This window comes from Tamandua tetradactyla, chromosome 4 (genome assembly GCF_023851605.1).
Source record: "Tamandua tetradactyla isolate mTamTet1 chromosome 4, mTamTet1.pri, whole genome shotgun sequence".
Lineage (NCBI taxonomy): Eukaryota > Metazoa > Chordata > Mammalia > Pilosa > Myrmecophagidae > Tamandua > Tamandua tetradactyla.
Genome location: NC_135330.1, coordinates 2,714,965 through 2,728,726, shown reverse-complemented (window position 1 = coordinate 2,728,726; position 13,762 = coordinate 2,714,965). Strand labels below are relative to the sequence as shown.

Sequence of the window (13,762 nt, the reverse complement as noted above, 5' to 3'; positions counted from 1 at the left end):
GCCTTCTCTCCGTGGCTCCGCAGTGTTCAGCACGGATGGTTCCTGGGGATCATTCCTTGTCTCTGTGCAATTGCAGTCGTGGGACTTTTTTCCCCTTTTTTAGACAAGGTCATATCCTTCTACTGAGGATTATTTTTTCTAAAGTGGCCACTCTGGGAGACTACACATGCTTTTCTGGTGATGCTGCCACTCCTTAGAACATTTTTGGCACTCTTGTTTTGGTTTTGCCTTTCAGACTCAGTTTACGAGACACAGGAGAAAGGCAATTGCATTTCTTTATAGCTGAGTCTCCTTTTTATTAAGATGATAACAGGTTAAAAAGCCTGTCCCTCTCCTGTCTACATCCCATGGGTAGGTGGCATTACAGCTGGTGGGGAGAAGAGGCTTAAGATATTCATGTGCGACCCTTTCCTTGCAAAGACAGGGAACTAAATTGGTTAATTAATCAACACATATTTAAGGATACCCTACTTGGTTTCAGAGAGAGGCTACGGGCTGCAGTGTTGATGGCAGCAGTTCCAGTTCTTGCAGGGTCTGTGGTCCCAGAGGCCAGTCCTCCAGAATTTAACAATAATGATAATTGACACGTAACCTGCTTCCGTTTGTAAGGCACTTTCACGTGTCGTGTCGCTTTATTTTAAACCAGTGAGGCCCGTTTCATAAGCGAAGGCCATGAGGCGTCCTTGGCTCGGACGCAGCACGGAAGGGGTGGGATGGCACCACGGCCCTCTGCCTCCCGGGCCGCCGTCCTCCACGCCAACTTGCTGCCGCTTATTCTTCCTTCAGTGGCCTTTGACACTTTACAAACATGAAACTTGTCCTCAGAGGATGAAGAATCACCCCCACTGAGGATGCTGAGAAGAAAGCTTTCTACGCGCTAAAGCTGGTTCTCAAACGGGGCTCCTGAGCAGCACTTTGCAGTTAGTGTACGGAGTTTCTGGAGCAACTCCTCGAATGGGGAAAGCTGTCTTTGCTGTTCTCCTTTTTATGTCAGCACGCGGCAGACAGAACAGTACATGGTGATGAGGAGGGGGCAGTGCAGTGAGAGCCTTGGTGGCCGAGACGGTGAGGGCAGCCCTGCAGCAATGGGCACAAACCCAGCGCAGGACACTGGGGTTCCACCGGACAGGAGAGCACCGGGGCGGGACTGGGGTCTGGTGGTGAGGGTTATGAGGGGAGGCCTGAATCGGGGACAGGACTGACCAGTGCAGAGTAGACAGGGGCTCCAACCTTTGGGAACAGGAGAGAGCAGAGGTTGCTATGGCAACTGGTCCAAGTTAGGATAAGGCCAGTATGTCAGAACGGATGTTGGCTGACAAGGGGGGGTGGTAGATTGAACCACCCTATGTGGGTCCTGAACCTTGTCTGAGGGGCTTAGAACCTAAAGAAAGGGTTAGCCACTAAGGGAAATTAGCTAGGGAAGTTGTCTATAAGATAACTATTTGGATAGGTGTCATTATACCCATTTTAGAGATGAAGAAACTGAAGCACAGGGAGGTTAACTAAACTACCCAAAGTCACATAGCTAGAAAGTGAAAGATCCAAATTTGAACTTAAATCTATTTGACTGCAAAGTTTATGCCTTTATATGTACCTGGCACAGGACTGAGCCCACAGCGGGCTCAGCTGGAGGAGCTGGGAACTCACAGAAATAGAAGCAGAGGTTGATGAAGTACGTGTGTGTTGAGGGCAAGGTTGGCTGGAGTGAGTGGGTGGGTCAGAGGTGAGGAGTGTGGGGGAGGACGTTCAAACTGACTATGGTCTGTGAGTGTGTAACTTTATTAGTTTTTAAAGTTTGTGAAAAGTTGTTACAAATTAGTGACATTACTCAGTAGTCCCATCTTGGTATGGAGGAAGGCAGAGAGGCCGGGGATTGGATCAGAAGTTCTGTGTCCGACCCATAGCTTTGGATCACTCTGCCTTGGAGTAAACAGAAGTATCTCAAAGAAGCAGAACCTCATGTTTGCACTTTGATTCTCTATTTCTGACCTCCACTTGATTTATTTCTGCAAGGATCTAACAAGCAGCCAGTATTTCCTACGTATTAGGACAGGCACTGTATGCCCTACAAATGAAGAATAAGATTTTGCTCTCCAGGAAATCAGTCTAATTGGGAGATAGGCCATGCTCACCAAAAATAACGGTTTAATGATGAATGGCAAGAATTAGTAAAATGCTAAATGAAATATAGTCAAATATTACAAGGCATAGGATAGAGAATAAGTAGTCAGAGTGATCGGAATTAAGAGAGATCAGGGTCCACAATACTGGTGAAGGTTTGCTGATTTTATAATATTTTATTTGCTGACACTCAGTGCCTATTGTGTGCAGACATAGTGCTAAGAGCTTACACAGATCATTTTATGTAATCCTCACATTAGCCCTGTGGTAGCAAAGATATTATCCCAATTTTACAGGTTTATTAAATGACTAAAGGAACTTGTCAAAGAAACAAAATAAATGGTGAAGGCAGGATTTGAACCCAACCTGTGTGGCTTCAGAGCCCAGGCTGGACCCTCTGCACAGCCTCTTGGCTGTGCTTCCTATACGGACGGCTAGATGTATGCATAGTCCCCTGTTCCTGCAGCGCCAGCAGGCGGGCTAGCTGTGGGGGGCCATGAACTGTGAGTGATGGTGGAGCAAGTCGAGAGATGCTGGAGCAGGGCCAGAGGAAAGTACCCACTTCTTACCACCTCCCCTCCTCCGCTACACACACACACACACACATATCCACGTACATCGGGTGCCCAAACCCAGACTCACAACTGGCAAACGCCATTGTGGGTTTCCATGGAAGTGACACTTTCTCTCCTGTCCTGCATCATGGCCATGGCCTCCTGGCCCCCCTGAACTTTGTACCAAGGAGGAATGTACTCATTATGCACATGCAAACCAGAGGGCGAAGTCGGACTGCCCTGTGGGCCAAACCTGATCTTCTAAGTGGGCGTCTCTTCCAATGCAGTCCATCAATACTAACCACCAGGCTCTCGTTGGCTGGGGAATGAGGGGAAAGGGAGTTCCCAGGGTCAGCTGTCTGCTCCCTCTTGGCCCAGGTGGCAGGCAATTGCTCAGTCTGATGTCTCTTGGCCAACTTCCTGAATCACTATCATTTCAATGCAGCCCCAAGTCCAGCTCTCCAGAGGCACCTTCACCCCCCAGGAGCACTGGATGTGACGGGGAACATGGAGCTGGCAGTGGGGAGAAGTTAAAGGATGGTCCATTGTGTCTTCCCCCCAAACAGTAGCAGAACCAAAAATTCCTCCATGAGGGTTTTATCTTTGGAAAAGAACTTGTCTGTAAGCAAGAGAGCTGTTGCTTGGAGCTGCCTAGGGATGAGAGAATTTTCTGGAACCTATTGCACTTGTGGCCCACACTCCTTCCTGAGAGACATGGTGGCCCCCAGGGCGTGTTCTTGGAGGGAAGAACAGTGGATGGTGCTGGGCTCCCTTTCCTCTCTCTGCCTCAACTGGAGCCTCTTCTCCAAAGCCCACCCCACCTGGGTCCCAGCCAGAGAATTCTGGAAGTCCTGGTGGTAGAGTTCAGCCCCGGAAATGCCAGGAAGGATTAGGCAGACACTAGAGACAGTCCCAGTGACGCAGTGAGTATCCATTAACATTCCAGGTCTAATCCCTGGCGTGGCGCTCGTGTGGGCCCCTCTGTTTCTCTGATTCCTGCTCCAGGCAGGCAGCATGTGGCCAACGTGATTTTTCGGTTTGGTCAGGAAAGCTGGAAAGTGCCACTTCAAAGGGAGTTTGAATTTCCCAGATCTAGCTGTCCGGCCTATAGCCAGAGCCCCTGGAGCAAATGAACTGGAAGACTCCAAGCTCCCCCTACCCAATGGGAAAAGGAGAAATGGCATAGGAGCAGTGGGGGGTGGGGGGTGGGACGCTTCCCTTCCCTGCTTCACCAGTGGCCCTGCTCAGACCTTTACAACGTCTTAGTGGTGCCAAATGCGTCTTGACATCTGTGGCCGGAACAGACTCGTCCTCACCATGTCCTTATTCCTACCATTATCTCGGGTCAGTAGTATAGACCTACCACTCCTCAAAAACCCTGCTTCATGCTGCGGCTTGCTTCCTGAGAACCCTTCGTCCTTCCTTGAACGTGATCCACTCCATCAGTTCCTTGCAAGTTCCCTCCATCCCTTCAGAATAACGCAAATGCTCCTGCCTCCATAATGCATTTCCAGACACCCCAAATGCATTCGCTCTTTAAGCCTCTTAGCTTGCTCCCAATAATCTTTCAGTGGTATATCGTTTATAGCATTTTTTTAAAAGTCTACTGTCACTGTTATTGCTTGTATATTGGCCCAGTCACCCTGTCTAGATCGCTCCCCTCTCTGAGGATAAGGCTGGTATGCAGTTCAGTGTGTGATGAATTGCTATGGAAACCCCGTCCATTCCTCAGGAGAACTCAGCTTTCTTCTGAAACCACAGGCTGGATGATTTCAGGAGGCAGGCTGCACCATGCCTGCCCTTATATTTCCATCCCACTCGAACTACTGGACTTCATCCTGGAGCCCAGGGGCATAGAGGGGGATGGCGCAGCAATTGAGCCCTAACTGGGTCCCAGGGATGCTGATACAGATTCCAATTAGGACAGAGCTCCACACAACTCAGTCAGGACAGGTGGGGTTTTGCTGCTTTTAACCCTACAAACCTGTGGTGCTAATCTCCACTATGGCTAGTCAGGTTTTACCGATTTCTTCCTCCATTAATCACAGCACTTATCCGCCCCAGGGAGGCAGGGAAGGTTAACCGGTATTGTCAAGGAGCTCTGAGCAAGTCAAATAACAAAGGAGCACAGAGGGCCTGCAAAGGTGAAAGCAATTAAGTAGGGAGTGACTTTTGGGACTTGGAAATACAGTCCTTATGCATTTAACGGAGAGAGGGCAAAGTGTTGAGAATTGAGAGCCTCTGGGACCATTCTAGGAGTTGCTGGTTATTGGGAAATTCACATATTCCTATTTTCAGTTCTCCTTGATGCAGATGGCGTGGGAGAGGAGACAGAGCGCAGGCTCCATCGCTCAACTGCCTTACATGGCTTGAGTGAGTCCTTTAACCTCTCATCTGTAAAGAATTATAACCTCTAGTTAATCACATGGTTATTTTGAGGTTAAAAATACAAATGGGAGTGTGAAAGTGCTTTGAAAACTGTTGAATTGTTTAGGAAAATATGTGTAAGGCATTATTGTTGTTATTTAAAGTAGTAATAGTAAGTAGCTTGTAGAATACAGAAGAGGAAGGTACACAAAATCTACATTCAGACAGACAGACCACCCGTCCTACTCCTTACAAAATACTTATATATAAATGAAAAGAAACGCATACCTTGGGGAATCCAAAAATGGAAATTAGGAAAACAGTAAGTGATTATTGATTAACAAAGATATATTTATTTTTCTCCCAAACGATGCATCACAGGCTTCCTTCAGTTACACGTGTATTTATTGAGACACCCTTAATTATTTCAGAACAAAGGAAAGCAAAACTAATGTTAGGAGCTGTTGTCTACAAAACAATCTGTAGTGAAACTATAGTTATCTCTGAAGCAGAAGGGAGTAAGATTCAATTGACACATTTCTTGGGTCGCAAAAAGCTAGACGGAGCCGTATTGAGACCCTGCCTCCAGCTCTCAGCATGCTGCAGAGGCGCTGTGGAAGTGGGTAGGCTGTGCTTGGTCCTTCACCTCAGTGCTAGGGCCGGGCTTTCACTCTTTGGCCCCTAATTGAAGGTTTCAGATGCTGAGTGGCCTTTGCAAATTGTAAGAGCTCAACCAATGCACACGCCTGCCAAGTACTGCTGCTTGTGGCATCCAGTCCATGTTATGGCTGGTGAAGTGGCAGTGATGGCTAAGACAGAGGTCACCTTCCTCCATGCACACACGTGTGGGCCTGACTTCTGGGTTTGAGCCCCTGACCATTGAGAGAGTTGGTCAGGGACGAACCTGGAAGCTGTGGGGAGGCAGCTGCCAGGCTTCAAGGAAGAGTCATAGAAGATCTACCAGTTAAGTCCTCATTCGGGGTATCTCAGCGAAGTTCAGCTGAAACGAAGATTCTGACCCTGAGCATTGCTGGGTGCTCTAAGGGAGGTGGTGATGGATACCTCAGGGTCTGGAAGACCTTGGAGACCGTTTAATCCAACACTTCCATTTACTTGTGAAGAGATTGAGGCTCAGGTTCAGGTCCAACAACGCTGGGCTGCACACTGCCCACACACCAGCTGCTGCCTCGGGGAGCACCCGCCCAATGCCTTTGAACCGTACAAACACCTAAACCCTGGAAGGTAGCATGCTCTCCATGTTGGCGTATTTCAGAGGAGTTTCCAAGAGGTGACATGACATGTCCAGTGTCGCATAGAGAGTTTTGGGTAGAGATAGGGCTGGAGCCACTATCTTCACTCCTGGCTCAGTGGAGTTTTCACTCTCCCCATACTCGCCTTGGGGGGCTTGGGGGAAGGGAAATGTGGATGTCCACGAGTGGCAGGGAAAGTGTTCTCAGCAGCAGCAGCCCCCGACTTGTGTGGCTACAAAGACGTAGGTTAGGTCCAAGCTGAGGCGTGCTGGCACAGTTGGCGTGGTTCCCTGGGAGGGTAAACCTCAGAAGCGGCTCTGCCAGGGTGTGCCTCAGGTGGCGAGGGTGCTTAACCCCTTCCCTTGCTGCCACCACCTGAGAGCTTGAGGTCTCTGCCTTGTGACTGGGGCCCTTCCTCTTTGCTTCTGAATCTCTCTCTTCTTAGCCTGCCCTTGGGTGGCATAAAGATTTTTATTAAAGTAGCAATTGAGGGCATTTCAGGCAAACTGACCCTGGGCTGTACTGACTCTGCCCCTCGTGTCTCTGAGCCTTCTCTAAAAACGGAGCATGTACCATGGCGCGTAGATGAAATAAAATAATGGGTTTTAAATAATGGTTTTCCTGGTGCCTGGTGAGAAAAGTAGGCTCTCAGCAGGTACCAGACGTATAATGTTGGTCATAAATATAGCGTCAAGCACACTGGTGAATGAAAAACACAAGCTCGGAAGGGTTGGGCTCAAAGTCCTTACACAGCAGGGCTTGATGTGGTTAAACAGAGACACCAAGAGCTCCTCTGGCCGAGATGAAGTTTCTGTAATGCCTTCCTCTGAATGTCATGTGGTTGAACAATGAATTGTGAGTCTGTGCCTGGTCGTCACTGGAAGATAAATCTCCTTTAATTTTAACATGTATTACTCTGTTCAGTAGCAAATCCGAAACAGAAGTAGTTTGAGCTGCACTTGATTAACATACTGAACTTTGAGCAGAGAATTCTCTGCAATTTCTTTGAAAGCCGTGACACAGGACCGTGACTATTTGGGGGAATGTTGACAAAGAAGAGGTCTGATGGATGACACTGAAGTAGGAAAACACAAGGAGGAAATTCAGAGAGGACCATCCTGTAGGGTTCTCCAGCTTCTCAGGGGGGAGGAAGTCAAGTTAACCCCAAAGTCTCTGTAAACTACTATATAATTTGTTGTGAATGTAATTCTGCTTAAGTTAATATCTATGTTTTTTATGATTTTAAGGCAGTTTTATTCACATATCATACAGTGCATCTGGAGTGTACAATGATCGGCTCTCAGTATAATCTGAGTTGTGCAATCATCAGCACAATCTGCTTTAGGCCATTTCACTGCTCTAAAAAGAAAACCTCCTTCCCCTGTTATTGATGCTTAGCATTGGTGTGGTACCTCTGTTCCAATTTCTAAGGACCCAGGGCCCAGGCCCTGCTCCCTCCTCCATTTTGAGAGCAAGTCTCTGCACACAGCTGCCTATGTGATGGGGACAGGCATTAAAGGGCAAAGAATGTAGAACTGCCCTCCCCTGCTCGCCCCCTCTTGTGAGACTTTGCTGAGCTTCATCTCTGCAGAGTCTGCTGGAACCCTGCTGGAACCCAACCTCCCGAGACTCTCCTAAACGTTATAGCCGCCATCTTGGCAGGCTGCTTCTGTTCTTGCTCTCTGACCTTGGGATGGAGTGCTGGGCTTCATCCCCAGCCGGCCGCCACTGGGAAGTATCTTGCTCCTGTTCCCAAGTCCCTGATGACGACTCACGGCTAACCTTCTGCCTGGCGTGTTCTTTGGTCTCGGGGTTGTGCTGTGCTGGAATAATACTAAAATATTACTGTTAACGATAGTTCATAGTTCACATTAGGTATATTTTTTCCAATATACACCCTATTATTAACACCTGGAATTAGTGACAGATGTTTGCTCTAGTTCATGGAAGAACGTTCTTATATTTGCACTATTAACCACTTTCATCATTCCCATTGAGTCCGCTAAGCTATAGTCTCGTGTTCATCCTCGAGCTTTCCTTCTAGTGACATACATGACCCTAAACCTCCCCTTTCAACCGCAGACCCACACACACCAGTGCTGTTAATTACGCTCACAATAATGTGCTACCATCACCTCTATCGATTGCCAAACATTTACAAGCAACCTTATTAAAAATTCTGCAGAAATTAAGCCTCAGATCCCAAATCTATACCTCATTCTATCTCCTGATAACCTGTATTTTAGACATGAACTCCATGAGTCTGCTCATTATAATGTCATTACATAAATCAATACCATACAATATTTGTCCTTTTGTGTCTGGCTTATTTCACTCACCCTAGTGTCCTGAAGGCCCTCAGCATCCTTTTTGTCACAGGCATTATTTCTTCTTACAGCTGGATTACATTCCATCGTTTGTATACACCACATTTTGTTTATTCATTCATTGGTTGATGGGCACTTGGGTTGTTTCCATCTTTTGGCAATTGTGAATAATGCTGCTATGAACACTGGTGTTCAAGCGACTGTCTGTGTCCCTCCTTCCTCTCTCCTGGGTGTGCAGCTAGAGGCAGGATTGCCAGGTCATGTGGCAGCTCTATGCTGAGCTCCCTCCAGAACTACCAAGCTGTCTTCACAGTGTCTGCACCATTTTACATCCCCATCAGCACTGGATGAAGTTCCCATCTCTCCACCTCCTCTCCCATACTTGCAGTTCTCTGGGTTTTTTTAATAGTGGCCATTCTAGGAGCTGTGAAATGATATCTCACTGTGGTTTTGATTTGCATTGTCCTAATAGGTAGGGACTTGGAACGTCATTTCATGTGCCTTTTAGCCATTTGTATTTCCTTTTAGGAAAAATGTCTGTTCAAGTCTTTGACCCATTTTTAATTGGATCATTTATCTTTTTATTGTTGATTGTTTATTGCACAGGATTCTTTATTTTTCTGAATAGTATATCTTTATTGAATATGTGGTTTTGAAATATTTTCTCCCATTGAGTAGGCTGCCTTTTCACCTTCTTGACAAAATCCTTTGAAGCACAGCAGAAGGACCTTCCATTTACTTATTCTTTGATTTCTTTCAGCAATGTTTTGTAGTTTTCTGTGCACAGATCCTTTACATCATGGATTATAAATTAATATTTTTAAAAGTTTGAATTATTTATACACTACTGTGGGCTTGTCAATTTTTAGCCCTTTTTTCCCCCATCAGCTCCTAAGATGTGAATTAAAAGAAGCCCTTCAGGGTTTCCCAAGAACGGGGTCCTGATGGGCCACACTGGGTATGGGTCTTTTTCCTTTGCCAAAGCGTGCTTCTCCCTGGGGGTATCACATGTGCCACAAGAACCCCTCCTTCCGGAAGGCGGCCTCTGCTGGGGTTGTCTCTCTGATCCCATCACTGCTGCACGTGTAAACTGAACATAGAATGCTGTCTAGTCTGGAGCCCTCAAGGTATCATATCATCCTTGGGAAGGGCCAACTTTGCTCTACCACAGAATTGGTGTGTGCATTCTCTTCCTTCGGTGATGGAGGATGTTTCATACGGCAGGCAAACCTACTCTCTTAAAAGATGGTTTAAATCTACCCTCCCGTGAGTCTTTACAAACTTGCTAATATCTGGAGTTATCATTTTTGAAAACTCCTTATTTAATAGGTGGTATCGCATAGCTTTGCAATTTGAATTATTTCTTAGGTGAACTTTTTCATTCACATGTGTATTGGCCATCTGTATTTTATGTATAGTATATATTTTTTATTCATTTTCTCTGTCCCTTTTTTCTAGAAATGAAGGATTGTCTTCCAACCTGAACAGTTTTGTTTTGAAAAGTCTTTTCAAGCCCTTTGTCTTTAGCCTCTGACAATGATTTCCTTTTTGTCTTCCGTCACCTCCCGTCGCTGGAGCCGTGGTAGACTTTCCATGGCCCCCCGACCTCTTTGGTGGTGCAGGCTGGACCCCGGCCACTGTGGCGGGCATGGGGCACAGCTTGGGGCTGATTCTTATGGAGCGCAGTGTGCAGCCTTAGTCCTCCAGAGGAGGGTAAGGAGGAGAAGAGGGTGTGGGGCTGCCGGCCAACCGCGGGACCGCCTGGCTGCCAGCCTCTGGACTGGCGGCTGGTCTGTAGAGGAAGAGGCCTGGACATGGAGCCACCTCCTGCCCACCTCTGAGGCCAGCTTCTCACATCCTCACCTGCCACCTCCAAGCCCTGCTGCCTCCCTGAGTCTCAGAAAGGGCGGCCGCCCTGTCGCAAGGATACAGTGAAGATCAAATGTGATAGTGTTTGGAGTCTCATCGTGAATAATCACAAAGGCAGAGTTATTGTGGTTTTGAGCTCCAATTATGGTTCCGATTCTTCCAGGAAGTATGGGGTGGTTTGGGGTGAGGAGGCTCAAGTTTGTCACGTTTGGGGAATGTTGGACAACTTGGGTAGGGCACGTTCAGGACGCTCATATCAGCTTCCACGTCCTGAGCCCACGCTCACCGCACTGTACCTTTCTGTATCCCAGTTTCATCACCTAGGACCGGCCACACTGGTACGTGTGAGGATTAAGGGAGTTAGTCTGTGTAAAGTGTTGAGACTGGCAGTTGACACCTAGTAATGCTTTGCATAGTTTAACGCATTTAATCCCCAAGCAGCCAGGTGAGGTCAGTGCTGTTATTATCCTCACTCTAAAGGTGAGCAAATTCAGACCAGAAAGGTGGTGGCCAGCCCAGGGCCACCTAGCTGCTAAGAGGTAGAGCTAGGTCATAACTCCAGGTCATCTGGTTCAAAAGCCCACGTGTCTAAGCACCTCGCTCTATGGCCTCTATTCCTGTTGGGATGGGAAGGAAAGAACCGAAGAAGTTCAGTGACTGTCAGTTTCACGCGGGACATCATTCATCCTTCTCAGACCCTTTCTGAACAGCCTCCTCTGGGTACCCCTTCACAGCTCGTCAGGGACATAGACAAAGAAAGTCATATGGAACCACTGAAAAATAAATTGAGATACATGTTCTTTAAAAATAACAGTGTCCTATGAATGTATGGGGAAAATAATATTTGGTTCAGACTAGGAGTTGGGGACTCTGGGGAGGCTTCATTTGCACTGGGTCTTGAGGCATGGATCAGACTTTCAGATGCAGGATGTGGGGAGAGGAATCAAAGAAAAGCACATGATTAAAGACCCGGCATGTGAGAGATGTGCAACTAAAGTGAGACATACTGTTAGCGTTCCGTGGCTGTTTGCTGTCATTATTAATAGGAATAAGAGCTCTATGTCCTTATGTCTTGTTGCGACGTGTGTGTCTCATTCACCTTGTCAGGGTAGGCTTGCCCACAGGCTGACATGTTGTTCTGCAGATGGCAAGCTATGGAGAGGCTGGCCCTGTGCTCTGGTCCCAGCGCTCAACTGCCTGCCTTTGTCCCATCCCTGGCCTGGCAGAAGCGACTCTGTGGACCAAGGTGTGAGCAAAGTTGGAGCCCTGCGGTGGCTGCACACCACTGAGTAGTGAGGCAGAGAGCAGAGTCCTCTTGGGACAGGAGTGAATACCTGAACCCTTCGTGGTGAACCTAGAGAAGGCGTGCCAGTCCCCTGGCTCTGGGGAAAGCATGCAGCTGCGTTGCTTTGGCTGGTTCTGAGGCCTTGGGTCTAATACAGTAACAGTACCAGAGGCTTGGGGTCAAGTGAGGAATCAGAATACTAGACCACTTTGGATTGATCAGGAAACTTGTGAATTTCTCCATCCATTCATCTGTTCATCCAATAAATGTTTATTTAACCCCTTCATTTCTCACCCAATAAAAGTTTATTTAACCCCTTCTTTGTGACAGGCAGTAAACTTGATGCTGGGGACCCAAAGGCCAAAAAAACACCAAATTCTTTCCCTCAAGCTCAGAGTCTATGACATACAGTCACCCAATAAAAAATGGGATACCTTGATCAAGGAAGCACAGAGAGGTGTGCTAGTCACAGAATTGGAGTTATGGAGCTGATGATACTCAGTGGAGGCTCGATGGACAAAAAGGAGGTAGCAGAGGTAGTCCAGACAGAAGGAACAGAAGAAGGTGAGGACATGGGATGCTCAGGGACGCTTTTCCTGAGGGAGATGAGGAAAGAGGAAAGACAGAGGGAGGGAGGGGAGGGGGAAAGAGAGGAAGAAAAAAAATTGTGGGGTGGAGGCTGACAAGCTATGTGGGTGGAGAAGGCAAACAGAGCCGGGTAATGAAGATTCTTGTGGGCCGTGCAATAGCATTTAGGTGCTTTCCTCTTAGAACACTGAAGGGTTTTAAGCATAAGAACAATATGATCAGCTTTGCAATTTATAAACACTTTGATTTCAGTGAGAAGGATGCAATGGTAGGGGGCACGAGAGAATGCAGGGATGCCAATGGGGAGCTATTGTGATTGCCAAAGAAAGAGACAATGCGGACTTTGTTGGGTGTTAAGGAGTAGAACTTCTAGGACAAGGTCGCCAAGTGGTTGTGAGTAGTGAGGGGCAGGGAGGTACCACCCGTAACCTCCAACTGCCTAATATTAGCTCCCACTGGGTGGTTGTTGATGATCCTAACTGAGATAGAAAGCACAGGAGGAAGGACACGTTTGAGTCAGGGTTGAGGGCAAAGAGATGTATTTGACTGACTCAGGCATGTTGAGTCTGCTAGAGATGGGGTGTTGGAGCTCAGGAGATGTCAGGTCTAAAAATACAGATATGGAAAGTTTTGGCATGTTAAGTCCTTGTTAAAGACTTGAGAGTGTTGGACTTTAATGGAGCATACAAAACAGCCCAAGAAGAACATTTTAAGGAGTATTGGAGAAGAACTGGGAAAGAGTGTGTCACAGAGAGGGCATAAATATGGCTGGCATGAAAGAGATGGCATAAGATAAAGACTGAAAAGGTCCTTGAATTTGGCAAAGTGAGTGCATGGAGGGTCCAAGAGACAGTAGATTTTGAAGAGCAGAAGAGAGAGCTGTCAGAATGAGTGGGTTGAAGGGCAAATGGGAGATGATGAGCAGAGAAAGAGGAAACGCAAATTTTTCAATAAGCTTGGCTAAGAAAGTGAGGTCAAAGAGAGGGGCTCGTGAACGGAGAAAATAGTGGAGGAAGAATTGCTGTACAATGACTAAAACTTGATCATGCCTTTTTGTGGATGGGAAGGAACGAGTAGAGAGGGAGGGTGAACATGTAAAGCATGTGTCCCTAGGCTCAGTGGGATCCCACAGGGTCCACAGGGAATTTCAAGAACCTTCTGACCTGTAAGGCTACCACCCCAACCCCTCTCAGCCACCAGGCCTCTGCTTCTTCCATACCCACTGTAGCCCACCTATATACGTTCTAGGGATGTAGCCCAAGCTGGCAGAAGAGCTAACTTCCTGGCCAAACCCAAATCTCCTCTGGTCTCCAAGGCTTTTGCTTGTGTTTCATAGCAGGAAGCTTTTCTTGGGTGACAGCTGCCAACATCTACAGAAACGGTAGTTGTGGAGTTGGGTGG

The 13,762-nt window shown here is 47.3% G+C and overlaps 1 protein-coding gene across 1 annotated transcript in view; it reads left to right on the top strand.

Moving 5' to 3' along the window:
- LOC143679731 (late cornified envelope protein 1E-like) overlaps positions 1-13,762 on the top strand; it is a 281,074-nt gene that overhangs the window by 228,134 nt on the left and 39,178 nt on the right. The window lies entirely within an intron of this gene.